Source organism: Ranitomeya variabilis, chromosome 5, assembly GCF_051348905.1.
Source record: "Ranitomeya variabilis isolate aRanVar5 chromosome 5, aRanVar5.hap1, whole genome shotgun sequence".
NCBI lineage: Eukaryota > Metazoa > Chordata > Amphibia > Anura > Dendrobatidae > Ranitomeya > Ranitomeya variabilis.
In genome coordinates this window covers 629,571,004-629,592,086 of record NC_135236.1, presented here as the reverse complement: position 1 = coordinate 629,592,086, position 21,083 = coordinate 629,571,004, and the positions used below count along the sequence as shown (strand labels likewise).

General features: G+C 45.2%; 1 protein-coding gene and 1 pseudogene across 3 annotated transcripts in view; both read right to left on the bottom strand.

Annotated features, from left to right (window-relative positions):
• LOC143776637 (protocadherin gamma-C5-like) overlaps positions 1–21,083 on the bottom strand; it is a 671,321-nt gene that overhangs the window by 594,373 nt on the left and 55,865 nt on the right. The window lies entirely within an intron of this gene.
• On the bottom strand, positions 1,800–4,408 carry LOC143773482 (protocadherin gamma-B2 pseudogene; annotated as a pseudogene).

Here is a 21,083-nt window from a genome sequence, read left to right as displayed (position 1 = left end):
AGTCTGCATTCCAAAATGGCGCTCCTTCCCTTCCGAGCTCTGCCGTGCGCCCAAACAGTGGTTTACCCCCACATATGGGGTACCAGCATACTCAGGACAAATTGGACAACAACTTTTGGGGTCCAATTTCTCTTGTTACCCTTGTGAAAATAAAAATTTGGGGGCTAAAAAAATCTTTTTTGTGGGAAAAAAAATATTTTTTATTTTCACGGCTCTACGTTATAAACTTCTGTGAAGCACTTGGGGGTTCAAAGTGCTCACCACACATCTAGATAAGTTCCTTGGGGGGTCTAGTTTCCAAAATGGTGTCACTTGTGGGGGGTTTCCACTGTTTAGGCACATTAGGGGCTCTCCAAACGCGACATGGCGTCCGATCTCAATTCCAGCCAATTCTGCATTGAAACAGTCAAACGGTGCTCCTTCACTTCCAAGCTCTGCGGTGCGCCCAAACAGTGGTTTACCTCCACATATGGGGTATCGGTGTACTCAGGAAAAATTGCACAACAAAATTTGTGGTTAAATTTCTGTTTTTACACTTGTGAAAATTAAAAAAAATGGTTCTGAAGTAAAATGTTTGCAAAAAAAAGTAAAATGTTCATTTTTTTCTTCCACATTGTTTTAGTTCCTGTGAAGTACGTAAAGGGTTAATAAACTTCTTGAATGTGGTTTTGAGCAGCTTGAGGGGTGCAGTTTTTAGAATGGTGTCACACTTGGTTATTTTCTATCATATAGACCCCTCAAAATCACTTCAAAGGTGATGTGGTCCCTAAAAAAAACATGGTGTTGTAAAAATGAGAAATTGCTGGTCAACTTTTAACCCTTATAACTCCCTAACAGAAAAAAAAATTGTTTCCAAAATTGTGCTGATGTAAAGTAGACATGTGAGAAATGTTATTTATTAACTATTTTTTGTGACATATCTCTCTGATTTAAGGGCATAAAAATACAAAGTTTGAAAATTGCAAAATTTTAAAAATTTTCGCCATATTTCCATTTTTTTCATAAATAATCGCAAGTAATATCGAAGAAATGTTACCAGTAACTTGAAGTACAACATGTCACGAAAAAACAATCTCAGAATCAGCGGGATCCGATAAAGCGTTCCAGAGTTATAACCTCATAAAGTGACACTGGTCAGAATTGTAAAAATTGGCTCGGTCATTAAGTACCAAATTGGCTCTGTCACTAAGGGGTTAATATCCTTCCCAGTAGTTCACCTACAACGACAGCACTGCTCATAAACACTTCCTACTTGATTATGAACTTTTCCTTTTCTGACTAACTAAAGGAAGTAGTCTCTTTCTCTAACACTAAGCCCCTCCCACTATGGGCTAGTCCCGAACATATACTCTATCTTACTTTAACTTCACTATCTAACAACAGTCAACTGTCTATACTACCTATTTTATGTTATAATCCCTAAGCTATGTGCTACCACTATGAAATCCTACACTGTACACAAATAATACTATACAACAACCTTACATTAGCTATACACTATACATATTGCACTTCACACGACACAGAATATACAAAGATGCAAGACATAATACACATTACAATGTGATTGGCATCTTCAGAGGTAGGAATGCGACAGTCCAGTCCACACCTCTTACATATGTAATGGAAAATTATCTCCCCACCATCTCACACAATTGGTACTTCTTAGAGAACAGAGTCTCACCAGAATTGTTTTTTTCTCTCTCTGGGAATGTCACAATAAAACTTGCTAACCTCTAACAATCTCAGAACTAATGTGTCGTCTTAAGTAATAGTTATTTATTCAAAATTAAAAAATATTACCAAACCATACAGATAGGAAATATGTATGACTTTTTTCCACTTCCTACCTGTACAATGTTTCCACGATTCACATCGTTATTCCAAGGATCATTCCCAGCAGTAGTTTCCTCGGTGTCTATGAGATTCTCTGTGGGGACGTTCTGCACTGGTTTCAGATAAGCGATTTCATTCTGCTTGGAGTCCAGAGTCACACACACATCATATGAGAATGGGAAAGGTAAACTTGTATCACTGATCTCAGAAGGACATCCCAGGGTGAACTGAGGATACACGTTTCTGCTGTATACTCCATAACTTGTAGGGGTACTTGATTTTCTGCATTTTAACCCTATGGTGATCAGTACAGTTACAATGAACAAAACTGAAATAAGACCAATGGAAACCACCAAGTAGAAAGTTAAATTTGAAGAAGTATTTGAAACATTAGGCTGTCTTTTAATCTCTGGAACAACTTGTTGAAAATTTTCAGCCACAACTAATTGTATTGAAACTGTACATGACAAAGATGGGACCCCATTATCCTTCACCAGAACCACAATCTTTTGTCTTAAGGTGTCTGTGTCCTGAATGTCACGTCCAATTTTTATTTCCCCAGTATATTGGCCAATGGTGAATAATGATGGATCCGGAACTTGTAGTAAGTGATAGGAGAGCCAGGCATTGTGTCCAGAGTCAGCGTCCACTGCAATCACTTTGGTGACTAGATAACATTTCTCAGCAGAGTGAGGAATAAACTCAAATAATGCTGATCCCTCAGTGTCTGGTGATGGGTAGAGGATCTTCGGAGCATTATCATTCTTATCAATGATACATATCCTCACTGTGACATTACTGCTCAGAGGAGGAGATCCACTGTCTTTAGCCATCACCTGGAACTGAAATTCTCGCAACTGTTCATAGTCAAATGGTCTCTGGGCATAGAGAACTCCACTTATAGAATTGATGAAAATATAAGATGTCACAGGAATATCGTCTACGTTGCTGTTTAGAATGCTGTAACTTATTTTTCCATTTTCATCACCATCAGGATCTGAGGCTCGGACATTGTGTATTGATGCACCTGGTTGGTTATTTTCTCCAATATACAGAATATATTTCATCTTCTCAAAAACTGGAGCATTGTCATTCACATCTGAGATATTGAGCTGAATGGTTTTGTTGGTAGACAGTGGAGGAGATCCACCATCCATACATTGTATGGTGACATTGTAGGAAGGATTTCTTTCTCGGTCCATGCTAGCTGCAGTTACCAGTTTATAGTAAGTACTGGAAGATGGAATTAGCTGAAAAGCCAAAGTGTCTGAGATGTGACAAACAACTTCACTATTCATCCCAGAGTCCAAGTCCTGGACATTCAGTAATGATACCACAGTTCCTGGTGGTGAGTCCTCTGGAATTGATGCTGAGAGAGATGTGATAGTTATTTCAGGCTGATTGTCATTGACATCTATCACTTGCACTGACACCTTGCAATGAGTTACATGACCTCCACCATCTTTAGCAATTACAGTCATTTCATAGGAATCTGTTGTTTCATAATCCAAATTTCCTATTACTTTGATGTCCCCATTTAATGAGTCTATAGTAAATAGCTGACGAGCATTGTCAGATATATGACTAAAGGAATAAGCTATTTCAGCATTGGACCCTTCATCTTCATCAGTTGCATTTAGATGAATTACAAGAGACCCAATAGCTGCATCTTCATGTAATCTTACACGATATGTGTCCTGATTAAACATCGGCAGGTTGTCATTAACATCATGGACAATAATCCTGACTGTAGCAATGCTTGACTTCTGTGGGTTACCTCCATCCAAGGCTGTTAATATTAACTCATAGTAACTCTGTTTCTCTCTGTCCAGTGAATTTTCTAGAATAATTTCTGGATATTTAATTCCATCTGTTGTAATTTTTTCTCCAAGGCCAAAGTTTTCATTGCCGCTCAGTGTATAACTTTGTATGGAGTTGGTGCCTAAGTCTGGATCTTGTGCATTTCGTAAAGCAAAACGAGCCCCCGGTGAGGTGAGCTCACTGATTTCTACATCAAAATATTTGTCTGCAAATATCGGTGAGTTATCATTCACATCCTGGATCTCTATGGTGATTGTGTAAAAAGTCAAAGGATTTTCTATCACAGCCTCCAGGTTTATAAAGCAGTTTGGTTTATTTCCACATAACGATTCTCTATCAATTCTGTCTGATACAAATAAGTCTCCATTTTCCAAATTAATGCTGAAATATTGTTTTCTTTTTGCTTTTGAAATTAGCTGAAATTTTCTATTTGCAAATTCATCCACATTCAATCCCAAATCATTTGCCACATTCCCAATTACAGATCCTTTTTTCATTTCTTCAAGTATTGAATATTGTAGCTGGCCATAGCTATCAGTGATAAAGAAGAAAATAAAGGAAAATACCTGATATATCTGCTGCCATTGTTTTTTTCTGTTTCCTGCTGTATGATTCATTGTCAGAAAGATATGATATAAAAGTTTCCTCTGTTGTAATCCACAATAAGGGAATATTATTCCATAAAAAGGGAATTCACCAATGAAGATTGTTTTGGTAGTCCAGACTGCAGGGTGTCCTCCAGAAAAATATCTGTGCTTTCTTATACTCGGCTCTGTGAGATTGTAGTGATTTTATTTCTATTCTTGGTGGAAAAAATTGATAAGCAGTCTTATACTGCCGCTTAGTGTTCAAAAATACTAACTGCTACTGTCCTGCAATATGACTTTGCAACTAGTTTGTTCCCCACCCCTACAAGTCTGAGTGATTCTATGGCTTTAGCCATTCAGGTTGATCGGCGTTTGCGGGAGCGCAAATCTGCTCATCCTTTGGCTGTATTTTCTGAACAGGGACCTGAGTCTATGCAATGTGATCGAACTCTGACCAGAATTGAGTGACAAAGTCATAGACGTCAAAATGGGTTGTGCTTTTACTGTGGTGATTCTGCTCATGTTATCTCAGCATGCTCTAAACGCTTAAAAAAGGTTGCTAAACCTGTCACCATTGGTACTATACAGCCTAAATTTATTTTGTCTGTTACTTTGATTTGTTCTTTGTCGTCCTACTCGGTTATGGCCTTTGTGGATTCGGGTGCTGCCCTGAATCTGATGGATTTGTCATTTGCCAGGCGCTGTGGTTTTGTCCTGGAGCCTTTGGAATTTCCTATTCCTCTGAGGGGAATTGATGCTACGCCATTGGCTGAGAATAAACCTCAGTATTGGACGCAAATGACCATGTGCATGACTCCCGTTCATCAGGAGGTGATTCGCTTTCTTGTTCTGCATAATTTACATGATGTTGTCGTTTTGGGTCTGCCATGGCTGCAGGCTCATAATCCAGTTTTAGATTGGAAAGCTATGTCTGTGTCTAGTTGGGGTTGTCAGGGAATTCATGGCGATACTCCATTGGTGTCTATTGCTTCTTCCACTCCTTCTGTGGTCCCTGAGTTTTTGTCTGACTACCAGGATGTATTTGATGAGCCCAGGTCCAGTGTCCTGCCCCCTCATAGGGATTGTGACTGTGCTATAAATTTAATTCCTGGTAGTAAATTCCCTAAGGGACGACTTTTTAATTTGTCTATACCAGAGCATGCCGCGATGCGGAGTTATATAAAGGAGTCTTTGGAGAAGGGACATATTCGCCCATCCTCTTCCCCTCTTGGTGCAGGATTCTTTTTTGCGGCCAAGAAGGACGGTTCTTTGAGACCGTGTATAGATTATCGCCTTCTGAATAAAATCACAGTCAAATTTCAGTATCCTTTGCCACTATTGTCTGATTTGTTTGCTCGGATTAAGGGTGCCAGTTGGTTCACCAAGATAGATCTCCATGGTGCGTATAATCTTGTGCGCATTAAGCAGGGAGATGAATGGAAAACAGCATTTAATACGCCCGAAGGCCATTTTGAGTACTTGGTGATGCCTTTTGGACTCTCTAATGCTCCTTCTGTGTTTCAGTCCTTCATGCATGACATTTTCTGAGAATATCTGGATAAATTTATGATTTTTTATCTGGATGACATTTTGTTTTTTTCTGATGATTGGGAGTCCCATGTGTCATGGTTCCCAATGGCAGGGACTCAGGCAAAAACGGACTAGCTCTAGGAATGATGGAATCTCAGATGACCGCGACGCTGAACCTAACATGCAACTAATAGTAGCCAGGGGGTGTGCCTACGTTTTATCCCTAGACACCTCGCACCAGCCGGAGATCTAGCTTCCCCTAGTAGAGTAATTCACAGACCTGACTTGCCTCCAGGGAAACCCCAAAAGTGATAGTAGCCCCCCACATATAATAACGGTTAGGTAAGAGGAAAACACGTACGCAGTATGAACATAGGTTCAGCAAAGAGAGGCCCTCTAACTAGATAGCAGAAAATACAAAAGAGCACTTCGCGGTCACCTCAAAACCCTAAACAGCCATCCTGAAATTACTTTAACTCCGTTATCAACTCATGACACCGGAGTAGTAATTTCAGATCACTAGAGCTTCCAGCAGCAAGAGAAATATAAATGCATGCTGGACAAACAAACACAAAAAATGCCAAAGATCCAACTTAGCTGAATTGCAGACTTGGAGCAGGTAGCAAGCAACAGAGGTGCTCTGGTAACATTGATTGCCGGCACTAGAATGACTGAGAAGCCAGACTAAATAGGAAACTCCCAGTTTCCTGATGGGAACAGGTGCAAGACAAAAGTCAGCCAGTACCACCAGTAACCACCAGAGGGAGCCCAAAAACAGAATTCACAACACCCATGTGAAGCAGGTCAGGATGGTGTTTCAGGTCCTGTGTGCTAATGCTTTATTTGTGAAGGGCTCAAAATGCCTCTTCGGAGTACAGAAGGTCTCCTTTTTGGGTTTTATTTTTTCTCCTTCTACTGTGGAGATGGACCCAGTCAAGGTCCAGGCTATTCATGACTGGACTCAGCCCACGTCTGTTAAGAGTCTTCAGAAGTTCTTGGGTTTTGCTAATTTTTACCGTCGTTTCATCGCTAATTTTTCTAGTGTGGTTAAACCTTTGACGGATTTGACCAAGAAGGGCTCTGATGTGACTAATTGGTCTCCTGCGGCCGTGGAGGCCTTTCGGGAGCTTAAGCACCGGTTTTCTTCAGCTCCAGTCTTATGTCAGCCAGATGTCTCTCTCCCCTTCCAGGTCGAGGTTGATGCTTCCGAGATTGGAGCAGGGGCTGTTTTGTCGCAGAGAAGCTCTGAGGGCTCTGTGATGAAGCCGTGTACTTTCTTTTCAAGAAAGTTTTCGCCTGCCGAGCAAAATTATGATGTTGGTAATCGGGAGTTGTTGGCTATGAAGTGGGCATTTGAGGAGTGGCGACATTGGCTCGAAGGAGCTAAACATCTTGTGGTGGTCCTGACTGATCACAAAAATCTGATTTACCTCGAGTCTGCCAAGCGCCTGAATCCTAGACAGGCTCGTTGGTCGTTGTTTTTCTCCCGTTTCAACTTCGTGGTCTCATACCTGCCTGGTTCGAAGAACGTGAAAGCTGATGCACTTTCTAGGAGTTTTGTGCCTGACTCTCCGGGAGTTTCTGAGCCGGCTGGTATTTTCAGAGAGGGAGTGATTTTGTCTGCCATTTCTCCAGATTTGCGACGAGTGCTGCAGAAATTTCAGGCGGATAGACCTGACCGTTGTCCACCAGAGAGACTGTTTGTCCCGGATAGATGGACCAGCAGAGTTATTTCCGAGGTTCATTCTTCGGTGTTGGCGGGTCATCCTGGGATTTTTGGTACCAGAGATTTGGTGGCTAGGTCCTTCTGGTGGCCTTCCTTGTCGCGGGATGTGCGTTCCTTTTTGCAGTCTTGTGGGATTTGTGCTCGGGCTAAGCCTTGCTGTTCTCGTGCCAGCGGTTTGCTTTTGCCTTTGCCTGTCCCGAAAAGGCCTTGGACGCACATTTCCATGGATTTTATTTCGGATCTGCCAGTATCTCAGAAAATGTCTGTCATCTGGGTGGTGTGTGATCGTTTTTCCAAGATGGTCCATTTGGTGCCCTTGCCTAAGCTGCCTTCCTCCTCCGATTTGGTTCCTCTATGTTTTCAGAATGTGGTTCGCTTACACGGCATTCCTGAAAATATTGTGTCTGATAGAGGATCCCAGTTTGTGTCCAGGTTTTGGCGAACTTTTTGTGCTAAGATGGGCATTGATTTGTCTTTTTCGTCGGCCTTCCATCCTCAGACTAATGGCCAAACCGAGCAAACTAATCAGACGTTGGAGACTTATTTGAGATGTTTTGTTTCTGCTGATCAGGATGATGGGGTGACTTTTTTGCCATTGGCCGAGTTTGCCCTTAATAATCGGGCTAGTTCTGCTACCTTGGTTTCACCTTTTTTCTGCAATTCTGGTTTCCATCCTCGTTTTTCCTCGGGTCAGGTTGAGTCTTCTGACTGTCCTGGGGTGGATTCTGTGGTGGATAGGTTGCAGCAGATTTGGAGCCATGTGGTGGACAATCTGAAATTGTCACAGGAGAGGGCTCAGCGCTTTGCCAACCGCCGCCGCGGTGTGGGTCCCCGACTTCGTGTTGGGGATTTGGTGTGGCTGTCTTCTCGGTATGTTCCTATGAAGGTTTCATCTCCTAAGTTTAAGCCTCGCTTCATCGGTCCTTATAAGATCTTGGAAATCCTTAACCCGGTGTCTTTTCGTTTGGATCTCCCGGCATCGTTTGCCATCCATAATGTGTTCCATAGGTCTTTGTTGCGGAGGTATGTGGTACCTGTGGTTCCTTCTGTTGAGCCTCCTGCTCCGGTGCTGGTCGAGGGCGAATTGGAGTACGTGGTGGAGAAAATTTTGGATTCTCGTATCTCTAGACGGAGACTTCAGTATCTGGTTAAGTGGAAGGGCTATGGTCAGGAGGATAATTCCTGGGTTGTCACCTCTGATGTTCATGCGGCCGATTTGGTTCGTGCCTTCCACGCAGCTCGTCCTGATCGCCCTGGGGGTCTTGATGAGGGTTCGGTGACCCCTCCTCAAGGGGGGGGTACTGTTGTGAACTCTATTTTTGGGCTCCCTCTAGTAGTCACAAGCGGTACTGTGTAGTGTTGTCTTTCTGCAGGTTGGCTTCATCACCTGGTTCGTTATCCTTGGTTGGTTTTCTATTTAGCTCACCTGGATACTCAGTTCCTTGCCTGCTATCAATGTATTCAGTGCTCTTCAGATTCCTGGTGACTACCTTGCTCCCAGTCTCTCCAAGACAAGCTAAGTTTTTGCTTGTTCAGTTTCTGATTATCAGTGTTCATCATGTTTTTTGTCCAGCTTGTTAAAATGTGATTTCTTACTTGCTGGTTGCTCTAGGGGACTGAGTTTCTCCCCTCACACCGTTAGTTGGTGTGGGGGTTCTTGAAATCTCAGTGTGGATATTTTGTAATGGTTTTTTACTGACCGCATAGACCCTTTTCTATTTTCTGCTATCTAGAATTAGTGGGCCTCTTTTGCTGAATCTGCTTTCACCCCTGTGTATGTGCCTTCCTCTTACCTCACCATTATTATCTGTTGGGGGCTTCTATATCTTTGGGGATTATTTCTCTGGAGGCAAGAGAGGTCTTTCTTTCTCTCTAGGGGTAGTTAGTTCCTCAGGCTGGCTCGAGACGTCTAGGATTTTAGACACGTTCACCGGCTGCCTCTAGTGTGGTTGGATAGGTTCAGTTTTGCGGTCAGTCCAGTTTTCCACCTCCCTAGAGCTTGTCCTATGTTTAGTCACCTTGCTGGAGTATTTGTGATCCTCAACCACTAAGGATCATAACACTGGCCCAGGCTAAAAACATCATCTCTTAGCTGCCTCAGAAAAGGCGCATCTCTAAGATGCGCCAATTCTGGCACTTAGCCTTGCTCTTCCAACTTGTCCTGTAATGGTGGCAAGTGGGGTGATAGTTGGGGGTTGATGTCACCTTTGTATTGTCAGGTGACATCAAGCCCCAAGGTTAGTAATGGAGAGACATCAATAAGACACCCCCATTACTAACCCCATATTCACATTGTATAAAAACACAGACACCCAGAAAAAAAGTTATTTCATTGAAAGAAACACACAGACTAGTTTAACTCACTGCACCTATGTGACGTCGGCACTCGTGCACTGGCATCAGAAAGGTGAAGTGAGTACATTGGATGTGAACCTACAGAACCTGTCGGACTGGTTAATTGCTGAATTGGCGCATCTTAGAGATGCGTCTTTTTGGGGGAGGCTAAGAGCTGATGTTTTTAGCCTTGGGGGGCGAAGTACCCATGACTCCTTCCTCTATGCTATTAATTTCAGTTGTCTGCATAGCCTATTAATTATAGGAGGACCCCACATCATTTTTGGGGGGGTCCTCCACTTTAATAGCCAGTACAGGCTAATTATATAGCTGTGAGCTGATATTAATAGCCTGGGAAGCTCCATGGGTATTACCCCCTTCCCAGGCTATAAACATCGTCCCCCAGCCATCGACTGTACATGTACAGTAAGCTGCACACACGCTGTACAATTTGTATATGTCCCTGACATCTGTATAACTATCTATTCTATGTCTATTTACTGTACATCTCTACTATCCTCTCGGCTCCTGCAGTGAATTTAGAGTACACGGCAAATGAATTGCCGGGTTTTCTTCTATCTATCTATGTATGTAATATATTTATACATATAAATGTGTGTTCTACTGAAATCTATGTATATATGTATTCTATGTGTATATATGTATTCTATCTATTCTCTTCTAACCTGAGAGTGTGGTTATACTGTACTCGGCAGATGAATTGCCGGCTTTTCAAAGGACACCAGTGCTTAAAAATCAGACAGCACTCACATGGTCTGATTTTTTTCTCGCACCCATAGGCTTGCATTGGTGAGTCTCAGCCAAGTCTCAGTGACAATTGCAGCATGCTGCGATTTTACAGGCACGCTGAATATGCCCCAGAAAATAAACGGTGATGTGCGTTGCCCCAGAGATTAACACTGGGCTGAGTCCTATGCAGTTTTTTTTGCATAGCACTCGCCTGCATTCTACGGTAGTGTGACGCCAGCCTTCATCAGCCAGCTCCAGCGCTGTAAATAAATAATTAAAAAAACTTGTGTGGGTTCTCCTGTATTTTTGATAACCAGCCAGGCAGGACTCGTAGCTGGGGGCTGCAACCCTCAGCTGTCAGCTTCAGCAAGGCTGGTTATCAAGAATAGCGGGGTCCCCACACTATATTTTTTAATTATTTAAATTAATAATTTAAAAAAGCACCATGAGGTCCCCCCCATTTTTGACAACCAGCCTTGCTAAAGCAGACAGCTGGGGGCTGGAATTCTCAGACTAGTAAAGGGCCATGGCAATAAGGAGAACTAGGGAGTATAAAGGGTATCAAAAATGTATTTTTAAATATACAAAAATGTCAATACACATAAACTTTATAAATATAGAAAAAATATTAAGTACATGAAACAAGGCATAAGGACGAGAGTTGGAAACAAAGTCCCCCCCCGGTGAGCGGCGCCCAGTTAATGATATAATAGGCAGTTGCCAGCTGGCTGTGTAACATAAAACCGCAGGGCACATTCAAGTAAATGTCATGGAGCGACAACCAGACGCTACTAGTGAACCATGAGATGTGCTTACCGCAGTTTAAGGAAGGGCAGGCCAGGACACCGGGCAGGAACCGGGAAGGAAAAGCCCCCGACGCGCGTTTCGCTTTAAAAGTAATGTGCTTTCTCATCCCCTGTGGTTGTCGCTCCATGACATTTACTTGAATGTGCCCTGCGGTTTTATGTTACACAGCCAGCTGGCAACTGCCTATTATATCATTAACTGGGCGCCGCTCACCGGGGGGGACTTTGTTTCCAACTCTCGTCCTTATGCCTTGTTTCATGTACTTAATATTTTTTCTATATTTATAAAGTTTATGTGTATTGACATTTTTGTATATTTAAAAATACATTTTTGATACCCTTTATACTCCCTAGTTCTCCTTATTGCCATTATCTGTATGGAGTGGGTGGCCTCTTGTGCAGGCCTGGGGCCTTTCTTCACTATTTAGTGTTGAGAGTTCCTTGTTTGTTTAAACATGCGTTCTGGTTTTGTTTTAGTAAAGGGCCATGGATATTGCCTCCAGCCTAAAAATAGCAGCCTGCAGCTGCCCAGAAAAGGCACATCAATTAGATGCGCCAATTCAGGTGCTTTGCCTGGCTCTTCCCACTTGCTCTGTAGTGGTGGCAAGTGGGGTTCATATTTGTTGGGTTGATTTAACCCTTGTATTGTCAGGTGACATCAAGCCCACGACTTAGTAATGGAGAGGCATCTATAAGACATCTATCCATCATTAATCCTATTGTAACATGGTAAATAAAGACAAAGCCAGAATAAAGTCCTTTATTACAAATAAGACTAACCAGTTTTCCATTTTATTTAAAAATAACAAACACAGTTATAGTCAACTAATGCCTATTCAACTTAAGCCCTCGTTTTCCTGTAATAAAACTAAAACAAAAAAACAACAATATCCCTCACCTGTTGATCGTTCTGTCACACGCCATAATCCATGTCTGGGGGATAAATGACGGTGCCAAGAGGCTGAGAACCAATGGTGCTGAGCTGCTGGTTATCAAAAATACAGGGGAACTCAGGCAGGTTTTTCTTTCATTATTTATTTACAGCGCAGGAGCGGCGGATAAATGCTCCCTTCTGCCGCTCCTGCTCTCGCTATTATTAGCAGCAGCAGGTGTCAGCTGATGGGAGCAGTGGTCCCATCAGCTGACAGCCTGACACCAGTGAACAGAGGTGAACTTTATATCTCCGATCATAGCTGAACACTCACGCTGTCTTTTGACTGCTTGGGAACCACGGTTCGCTGACCGGTGGGGATGATTTCACTGCCAATCAGAAGCACTATGCTGGTGTATCCCACGCTAATAAATAGAGAAGAGCAACATCCAATCTGGGTGAAAAATTAAAATTAACTCTTTATTTTGCCAAAATGCAATGTTTTGACCAATATAGGTCTTTTTCTTTTTCACGGTCTCCCTCCTCCTAAACTCTCCCCTCCAATCCATCCTGAATGCAATGCCAGAATCATATTTCTTTCCACACCATGTGTGTCAAACTCTGGCCTGGGAGCCAAATTCTGCCCTCAGGGTGATTATATTTGGCCCACAATGTCAAATGGAGGACTATTATTCTGAAAGGAGGACCCATTATATTGGGTGAAGGGCTGTATGGGGATCACAGTTGGGGCCATCATACTTTGTCAGGGCAGTTGAAGGGGGCACAGTAGAGTCATCATACCCTGCGAATGGAGTGTACTCTGGAGGATTTCCCTTTGGGGCTATCATGCTGTATTTTGGGGCACTTTTGTTGGCATCATACTTTATGGGGCAATGAAAGGGCAATCTAGGGAGTTCAATAGGTGGAAAACTTCTGTGTAAGGGATAAAAAGTTGTGAGATATGCTCTTCTATGACCCAAGTGAATGAAGTTGTTGTTTTTTAGGGGGTGCGGGCCCCAATAAGAACTTTTGCTATGGGACGCCTTGATTTCTTTGTGCGCCCCTACCCACGAGGATATACCAAATGCCCCGACTATGTGGTCTGTGTCTTAAGATTTATTAATTAAAATGTACTTTTTTGTGGGACAACCCTTTCAGGTTTGTTTCCATATTAGATGATAAGGAAAAATATCCTCAATTATACACATTGTTTTCAATAAATATCAAAATTGGCCTGCAACTTTGTCCACGTTTTAAATTTTGGCCCTCTGTGTATTTGAGTCTGACATCACTGCACTACACCGATGCCTCTAGCCTGTGCCAGTCGCACTGGTTGACCATCAGCTACAGAGTTCAATATAAACTTATCTCTCACCCACAATCCGCTTCCAAGTTTAGCACCACTCTGCTTCTCCTCACTTGTCTCAGTCTATCACACTACCTGTGCCCTCTGTTCAACTAATGACCTAAAACTAACATGTGCTGTGCCAATTCTTGGGAATGTACTACCGAGGACAATGTGATCAATTCCCAATTCCAATACTCACAGTTTTAAGCGTGGCCTAAAAACGCATTTCTTTAGACTGGCCCATTGCCTCTCCTTACTTATATCACTAAACCCATTTTGATCCAGTGGATGACAAGGGCTGCATCAAGTGGCATCTCCTCCTTTTCCTCAACCGTAACATAACACACAGTGCAATTCTCAGTGGTGGCACCCTATTACCCTTATTTCCTTCCACTTCACAACTCTCCAACCGCTCAACTGAATGAGCACAGCTGGATCTAGTCTGCAGAGCTGTTCACACATTCTATTCCATGGGCATCAGAAGTCTACCCAAAGATTCACAGAATCCAGAAGAGAAAACCATCTACACCGATTCACAAAATGATTTCCTGTTGGATCCGGGGCCAGACGAAGTAGGGTCCGAGTAGCATCCAGACCCGTTACCAGACGAGGGAGTGGACATGATCCTGATGAGACCAAGACACCTGAGGTGCACACGGACTGTACTGTGCTGTCAGGGCAGGAAAAGAAGGAGGGTAACTGTCAGGGTGAGGAGTCAGAAAACAGGGAGGATGACAATAAGGTTGTAGATCCCCCTTAGTGCTAACCCAGACATACGCAACTGAGTAGCTCAGCAAAGGAGGTGAAGAAAAATGAATATGACGAGGTTATGTTGTGGCTTCCTGCACAGAGTGATGCAAACATGACAAGCAATGCATCCTCAGCCACAGCTCTGGCTGTGGCTAGCAGTGATTGCGAATCTACAGTTCGCAGGGGTGGCAAGGGTCACCTAGCTTTGGACGTTTTTGTGATTGCAAAAGGATGATCTAATTCACGTTATCTGCCAACTTTGCAAACAACGACTCAGTAGAAGCAAAAAAAGTGATAATTTGACTACTAAATGCATGAGCCAACAAATGCAAGATCAACATGCTTTAGTCTGCGAATCTCACTGTGCAAAAATGCAGACTAGCAGGCTTCACCAACCACAGGCTGTCCCATCAATCGCATCTGATGCTTCTTCCTCCTCCATCACCATGCAAAGTGTACTCTCACAGGGACACAGAACCACCACTTGTTTACCCTCTACAGTCAGGGTGAGTAACAGCCTATCAGCTGTTATGGAAGTGGAGAAAACTCTGGCTTTCTTTTCACCTACCACACACCATATCTTTCTCAATCCGACATAACAAATTTTTTGATATGTGATGTGCCAACACGGTGGAATTCTGTTCTGCACATGTTGCAGCAACTGTGGCAGTAGCAACGAGCCCTGGTGCAGTATGTACTTTTGCATAGCCTAAGACAACTCAGTACAGACATGGTGCAAATCATGCTTCCGGAATGGGAACAGATGAAGGACCTTTGCACCCTTCCACACAGTTTCGAAATGGCTACTAAGAGGGTTAGCACTAAAGATGCCATCATCAGCATCAGTATTCCGTTCATCTATATGCTGGAGCACACTTTGAGTAGTCTGTGGGAGGAGGTGGTGGTCCCTGAGGAAGAGGTGGAAGCAGGGGAGGATGCGGAAGGGATAATGGAGCGCCCCCACACCGCCGCAGGGCCGAGGGGTACCCGGAGCCGGGCCTCTAGGTCTCAGTCCTGGGGTTGTCACGGTGGCTAGACCCGGTCCGTGGCCCTGTCCGTCAGTGGGGGACGTCCGGTGCAATAAGTGGTATTAATGGTAGCGATGGAGCGGTACGGTTGGGGGGTGTAAGGCGCGGTAAATAACGAGGACACCAGGTTGCAGTCTCTTTACCTCTTTACTGGAGATCTCTGAGTCCTCAGTCCGGAACACGGTTCACCAGGCTACGCAAGGCCGGCCGGTCCAATGGCACCTCCAGAGTTCTCCTCTCAGGTGGAAATCTGTGCCTTCCTTCTAGCGCTATGTGTTGTAGTCCTTCCCTGCTGTGCTCACGGAAAGTAACCCCACAACGGTTGTGTCTGTTTCTTAAGTTCCCTCACAACTCGATTTGATGTTCCTCTGAAATCCACCCCTTCCCTGTATTCAGGTTGGAATGGCACCCGTTTGTCAGGTAGGCCTGGAGTTCTTCCGGGACCCTAGAGTCGCCCCTCTCCCGCAATTGCCCCCCAAGACTTCATAGGTGATATGTGGTAGACAGCCCGCCTGAGACCGACTGTCCTGCCGCTGTTTGGAGTATGGCTTGAAGCTGTATTCTAATCCACTCCCTCGGCGTTCCGGCCACCGGTATTGCGCCTCAGCAGGGTGCTGCCTCTTTCAGCACAACCCCTGCTGGTATTCTCCTGCTTGATCTCGTTTCTCACTCAGCACAATCTATCTCGCTTCTAATCCTTTCTTGAGTCCCGCCGCTTCCAGGAGCCTGCGCGGACCCGTTACGTTCTTTCAATGCCAAGCCTCTGCCAGGATCCCACCCCTGGCAGAGACCCTACAGTCTCTCCCTTCACAACACCCCCTGCCACAGGGTGTTGCTCCGTTCAATCCCGTCAGCGTTCTCTTCTAACTTCCTGCCTGACCCCCAGTTTACCCACTATGGTGGGGAGTGGCCTAATGAATAGCACCCTTAGCTCCCCCCGGAGGCCCAGCTGTGAAACATATTGGTGTCTGTGATACCTGATTGGAGGAACTCCTTCGGTGCCATCGAACGTACCATGGCTCCCCTTAGCGGCGAAGCCACAGCACTGCAACGACCAGAACTCTGGGGCGCTGCACTCCCCCCTGGTTAAACACAGTACTCCGGGACTGGGAAGAAAAACAACAATACAGATTAGCAAAAAGACATACAATTTTGTTGAGTGCAAAACGATAAGTATACTTGAACAAGCTTCCCTTTATGGGAGGTGAGGACACTTTTAACGTTACAAACATGGTCAACATTATAAATTACAGGCTATACATAACTCCTGTTACCCAACCGGGTATTCTACTTAGTGCAAATTCTGGAACAATAAATTAACATTGCCTTTAAGAAACATACACTCTTAGTTTACCAAAGGCCTTCCTATAATCACATTACAGGGTAAAGTAACTTCACATTCTCCTACTTTGAACCTGCAGGACCGCCTGTCCCTATGGCACCAGACCTACTGCCTCTCCTTTCTTTTACAGGACCGCCCCGTTCAGCCAGGGCCTACTGCCTTTCGCTACTATACATAGTATAGACATAACATTCCTTTCGTTTAAAGAACTCTGAGCCCGCTCTACTCGGCTCCTTTAAGGACTCACTCTCTAACCCCTACGGGTTCGCCTTCTGTCCTTAGTAACAAAGTAACTTTCTATGGGGACGCAGGGTTGACCTTCTATCCTCACCTTCATCATTACTTCCTTACTTTCAACTATGCAGACCTCTACATCTACCCCTACGGGCTCTCTGCATCTTTTCTTTCTGCAAAACATTATTTAGATTTCACATTTCAACAAGTTCAACACATATAACTTAGCATGTAAAACAGTTACATTTCTTTTCAAGGCATCATTATGGCATTACTGTTCTGCAACAGTATCTCTCAAGTTCAGTTTCTCACATCCCCTTTAAGAGGGGACCAAGTCTTTCCGAGGTAGCTCGTCTTCTCAGCCTACCAGCCCATGCAAAGGTTCCGGTATGGTATCTTCGCAAAGTGTCTTTAACTAGAACCGGTAGGAAAGGTATCTTCACAAAGTGTCTTTGGCTCAAACCAATAGGGCAAATATCTTTGCAAAGTGTCTTTGGCTAAAACCAGTAGGGAGCACCTTTAAGAAGGTGCAAACTATTTACAAAAGAAAGTTCGAATCATGCACAGTCCATGATTTCTGCAGTTTGTGTAACTTGGTGCAAAAACTTCAAGAAAAAGAAAAACAAACAAAGGGGATCCCGGGTCAACAAAGGGATCCATTAACCCTGGACAGGTTTAGCAGCAACTTTAAAAGAACAAACAGTAACTATTTACATTTTCATGGTATCGAGGTTTATTCTTCTTCTGGTGGCTCGGGCCCTTGAACCCCGGTCACTGTAGCGCGGACACCAGCGGCAAGCTCCGCAGGGACCACCTGGTCGCCTGCTGTCTGAATTTGAAGCCTAACTCTATCGGCAAGTTCAGGAGCTGCTACAAAGCGTACAGTAGAAACAGTAACAAGGTCTGGCAGCCCTGGATTGACCACAGTTGGGGCCACAGGTGCCATTCTCTCAGACTCGTATCGCTGAACTTTCCGGGCACGCCATCCTTGTGTGTTCCAGTGACGGGTATACGTCACCTGATCCCCCTCCCGGAGTGGTTCACCTTCTCGATCACAGCAGGGAGTCTCCACATCGTAGCCGGCAACGAAGATGCCAGTAGGTAGACCCAACTCCCAAATGGAACCCCACCCCTTCTTTGGGTGGAATGCTGCCACCGTCCCTCGCCTGACAGCATCCGTCCCATCATAGATCATTTTTTTGCTCTGCAGTTCCCGTTTTTCAACTTCAGTGCGCTGCCCCCAATGCTGGAGCACGCATTGTTTGTATTGGTCCCAGGTAAGTATCGCAATAGTGAGAACTTCCATTGGAATCCCATCCTGCTCTACCCAAGGAACATCCCATCGGAACATCACCCCTCCTGGGTCCATTTCTATGGGCTCTCCCCACCGGGTTGGCAATGGTGGTAACAACTTCCCCAACGCGCCGGGGGTGAGAACCGCCCGGTCGATTGTAAACGCGGGGTTACTGTTGTGGGGAGGATCGGTCGGGAGAGCAGAACCGTCCAGGGGAGTAGGGGCGCCGCCCATACCTGCGCCTGATGTGGTTCCACCGGCGTCGCTCTGGTCCGTTAACGAGGACGCTGGAGTCGGCCGCAGCCCGGACCGGGGCTCCTCCAATGGGATGCTCCGACTCCGCTCCGCTGGCTGTGGTTCCTCCTCCTCTAACTCCAAGGTCGGGATTGGTGGACGTAACTCCGCAGTCGGGTCCGCAGGCTTCCAGTCCTTCTCCGGTGAAGAAGGGCAGGCCGGAACTGCTTCTTCCTCGCTCAGGCACTCGCCGTTCATCATCGCTGCCTGATAGTCGGTGGCAGTGCATGCACCTAGCTCCGCCATTTCTCCGAGGTCGGGCTTCTCCGTCACCCGCTTCCCGCCGTTGCATATCAAGGGGTGTTTCTCTTCTGCTTTGGGGCAGGTCATTCCTCTGCAGCCAGAAGTGCAGGGGGCGGTAGCCATTTCTCGCGCCACACTGGGAGTCTCCGCCCATAACACGCCCTCCTTCCCCTTGGGTGTAGCAATGGCGGCGCCTTTTGGCGGGAACTTTTGGCGGCTAATGGCGCAGCACAGTCTTACAATAAAGTACAGTCCAAGCACAACAAATCACAGTCTCTAGGCACACATGACCTGATTCTTCAGGCTTAAGTAGATCCTGTTCGTGACGCCAAGTTTGGAGCGCCCCCACACCGCCGCAGGGCCGAGGGGTACCCGGAGCCGGGCCTCTAGGTCTCAGTCCTGGGGTTGTCACGGTGGCTAGACCCGGTCCGTGGCCCTGTCCGTCAGTGGGGGACGTCCGGTGCAATAAGTGGTATTAATGGTAGCGATGGAGCGGTACGGTTGGGGGGTGTAAGGCGCGGTAAATAACGAGGACACCAGGTTGCAGTCTCTTTACCTCTTTACTGGAGATCTCTGAGTCCTCAGTCTGGAACACGGTTCACCAGGCTACGCAAGGCCGGCCGGTCCAATGGCACCTCCAGAGTTCTCCTCTCAGGTGGAAATCTGTGCCTTCCTTCTAGCGCTATGTGTTGTAGTCCTTCCCTGCTGTGCTCACGGAAAGTAACCCCACAACGGTTGTGTCTGTTTCTTAAGTTCCCTCACAACTCGATTTGATGTTCCTCTGAAATCCACCCCTTCCCTGTATTCAGGTTGGAATGGCACCCGTTTGTCAGGTAGGCCTGGAGTTCTTCCGGGACCCTAGAGTCGCCCCTCTCCCGCAATTGCCCCCCAAGACTTCGTAGGTGATATGTGGTAGACAGCCCGCCTGAGACCGACTGTCCTGCCGCTGTTTGGAGTATGGCTTGAAGCTGTATTCTAATCCACTCCCTCGGCGTTCCGGCCACCGGTATTGCGCCTCAGCAGGGTGCTGCCTCTTTCAGCACAACCCCTGCTGGTATTCTCCTTCTGCTTGATCTCGTTTCTCACTCAGCACAATCTATCTCGCTTCTAATCCTTTCTTGAGTCCCGCCGCTTCCAGGAGCCTGCGCGGACCCGTTACGTTCTTTCAATGCCAAGCCTCTGCCAGGATCCCACCCCTGGCAGAGACCCTACAGTCTCTCCCTTCACAACACCCCCTGCCACAGGGTGTTGCTCCGTTCAATCCCGTCAGCGTTCTCTTCTAACTTCCTGCCTGACCCCCAGTTTACCCACTATGGTGGGGAGTGGCCTAATGAATAGCACCCTTAGCTCCCCCCGGAGGCCCAGCTGTGAAACATATTGGTGTCTGTGATACCTGATTGGAGGAACTCCTTCGGTGCCATCGAACGTACCATGGCTCCCCTTAGCGGCGAAGCCACAGCACTGCAACGACCAGAACTCTGGGGCGCTGCAGATAACAATATCTCTAAGTTCCTGACTGTCATTGCACAGGCGGGTGCCATGGGAGGGTGGATTACAGTGATCGAGGGGGCTCAAGGTACCAGATCGAGGGGAGCTCATGAAAGGTAAAGGAGACGGGGAACAAATGGAGGACAAGGAGGAAAAGGTGTTGGGCGTGCAACAATCAGGAGATGAAGAAAATAATAATAATAATAATAATAAAAATCATTATTTATATATTCCGCAGTGCTTTACAATTTATACAAATCATAAGTCAAAATATTCAAAGTAATATCAAAGGCATAACCAGCTATTGAACCTGTTTTTGTTTTTTTAAAATGTTTTTATGAGCCTGTCTTGTTGCACGTGATTTGTTGTTGTTTACATTAATAAAGTTCAAATTTTATATACTTTCCTGGGATTTTCCTATTTTTTTTGCATGTATCTTTTTCTCTTCTATTTTCTCCAACATTCAAAGTAATACAATAATTAAAGCAGAATAAAACGACCCTGCTCATGAGAGCTTACAGTCTACAATGAAGTGGGGGGAGACACAAAGTACAGGTGCGTATTTACAATGATGGTCCATCCAACTTGAGGGAGTAAGGGATAGATATAGGCTGCGTGAGGTAGTCACCAGCCAGTATTTATGGTACTGTTGGTTGTGGAGGAGTTTAATGGATCGTTATTCTCAAATAGTTAGTGAATGGGCTACACACACACACACACACACACATAAAAGGACTTTGATTAGAGAACATGATAGGCTGCTCTGAACAGATGTGTTTTAAGGGAGCACCTAAAACTGTG